Here is a 2,545-nt window from a genome sequence, read left to right on the forward strand (position 1 = left end):
GACATCTCGTGAAGAGCCAGAGCTCCCAAACCCTTTCAACATTCATACTGGAAATCTCAAGGCAAAGAATACTGCACAGAGACAAATGTAAAAAAAAAAAAAAAAAAAAAAAGTGTCTGGGAGGAGATGCTAAGCATCCAGTAATGTTTGAATACAAAAAACCCAAGTTCTGCATGTTTTGAAATGTGGTGACTTGTCTGGACTGTATAATGTATTTTTTTTAAATGTGGTAGAGTAACGAATAAACCAATATTGTTTAATTTCCCACGGCGAGTTCTAGAATGTGTGGCTGAAACTGTTTATACTCAGACTATAGAAAAGGTGATACTGGACAGTGGTCAGACTGAAGGCAAGTTATTGACTTTTTTGTTTGTGGTAAGTTTTTCCCAGTTTGTGCAACGCCGAAAAGACATACCACAGAAGTATTAAATAACTTCACTGTTAAAGCCTACAGTGTAGTTTCCCCACAGAGAAAACAAAAACAGCAAGATTTCTTTGCAGAAATCATGTCCCAGTTGCTTTGGGATAAGTTGTATCTTATTTCATCTCTTTTCCTCGCTCCATGTCTCTCCCTCCATTTTCCTCTCTTCACCTCTTTCTAACCACTTTTTGTTTTACCTACGTCCAGATAATCCGTGCTTTAACTTCATGATGGCCGATTCTGAGGGGCAGAAGGAGGAGCCTAGGGATGTGGTACCAGAAGAAGTTCACAACTCAGACTGTGAGGAGGAGCTGCCATGTAAACACATAGGACCTGTTTAGGACCCCGTAACTGGTGTCCTAAAATTACCCATAGGCTATATCCTTTTTTACTGCTACCAAATATGTACACTTCAATTTTACAATATGTCAAATTTTAGTATGTAATCCTGCTTTGTTGATCAATTATACGAGTTAATGAATATAATTAATATAATTTCTCATCTTAAGTATTTTGACCATGGAGACTGTTACCTTAACAACTGGAACAAAAGCATCATATTTAATTACTCACTTTTAAAGACGGCATGCTCAATCACAGCAGAACTCTTACTTAACAAATCAAATAAAAAATAATGTTCGGACAACTTCAGGGTGTTGGATTATTTTCTGTCTTCTCTTGGCATTTGCTTACAGGTCTGTCAGGTGCTCAGGCCAATGCAACTGATCAAAAAAGTTTCAAGTAAGTCAACATTTAAACATTTTCAGGACTTTTCCATAGACAGATTGATATCTTTATATAAAAAGTTATAAAAAAAATTAAATAGTGGTAAAAAAACAAATGAGAACGTTGGCTCAGCGCATGTACAATCACTGTGAAAGTCCGACTGTTCTGTCAGAAACTGGCTCAAAACCAGCTTTATCTACTTTTTTGTGTATGTAACATAGTGTCACAGTGGTGTTGGTCAAAGAGGTACAGTTACAGTACATACAGCTGTTCTTTGATAAGAACAGAAGATTCTTTTTCGTATAGGCCTCGCTGTTGCTATTGGGTTTACCCCTTCTGCGCACCCACGCATCATCTGACCTCCGATGACGCCGGCCTCGACGCTACTAGGTTGCCACGGCGAGGCAAGCTAACATTGAGCTAACGAATAGCTAATGTTAGCCAAGTGGCTAATCTGCAGCTTGATGCTCAAAGCAACAAACAGTACACTCTGTTTACGATCAGAGGTCCCTTCACACACCCCTCCCCACAGAAACTGTATGAGCCCACGACAGCGGACATTTGCTTTGTGGGGATGGGGCGGCTGTGGCTCAGGAGGTAGAGCGGGTTGGCCGTTAATCAGAAGGTCAGCAGTTCAATCCCCAGCTCCCCCTGGTTGCGTGTCTCAGTGTCCTTGGGCAAGATACTGAACCCCAAATTGCCCCTGGTGGCTGTTCCGTGTGTGTATGAGTGAGTGTGAATGTTAGTTTCTGAGTGTGAATGTTAGTTTCTGTTTGAGCACTTAGGCTCAGTGTATGACTGGTGAATGCTGACGTAGTGTAAAAGTGCTTTGAGTGGTCAAAAAGACTAGAAAGGCGCTATACAAGTACGGAACATTTAACATATACAGATATTTTTCTGATGAAGAAATCGGCCGGGCAGTGTGTGATACTGTTGACATTATGCACGTTCCCCCGGCAGTGCCCAGCTGCGAGCTTGCGAATAATGGCACAAGCATCAATGGCACGGTCCTTCTGTGTGTCCAGGGGTTCCCCCTTGGTTCACAGAAGCCAGGCTGTGTCAAATGAAGCAGTGAAGCGGACAGACAGGATAGCACCACACACCACCCTGCGTGTAGCGTTATCCTATCGCCGTTACGCACCCCCCCCACAAAGTGTTTCAAAGTTTTGCACATTCATTCAGAGCCAAAGCCAACACCTGTCTGATTCCAACACCAACAATCTGGTCGATCACTTCAATCATATCTGCTTGTCGTCACTAAATATTACTGCTCCTCTAAAGGTTAGGCCTACGTCTAAAGCTAGTAAGCAACCCTGGATAAATGACAGCATTCGCAGCCTAAAAAGGGAATGCAGGAAAGCAGAGCGCAGATGGAAAAAATCCAGTCTCCAAGTCCAT

General features: G+C 42.2%; 1 long non-coding RNA gene across 1 annotated transcript; it reads left to right on the forward strand.

Moving 5' to 3' along the window:
- The first annotated feature begins 321 nt into the window (after positions 1-321).
- On the forward strand, positions 322-1,198 carry LOC123966804. The gene is made up of 3 exons (XR_006824070.1): positions 322-375; positions 629-739; positions 1,117-1,198. It is a non-coding gene; the product is annotated as an uncharacterized LOC123966804 (long non-coding RNA).
- The last annotated feature ends 1,347 nt before the right edge of the window (positions 1,199-2,545 follow it).

Source organism: Micropterus dolomieu, linkage group LG02 (genome assembly GCF_021292245.1).
Source record: "Micropterus dolomieu isolate WLL.071019.BEF.003 ecotype Adirondacks linkage group LG02, ASM2129224v1, whole genome shotgun sequence".
NCBI classification, from domain to species: domain Eukaryota; kingdom Metazoa; phylum Chordata; class Actinopteri; order Centrarchiformes; family Centrarchidae; genus Micropterus; species Micropterus dolomieu.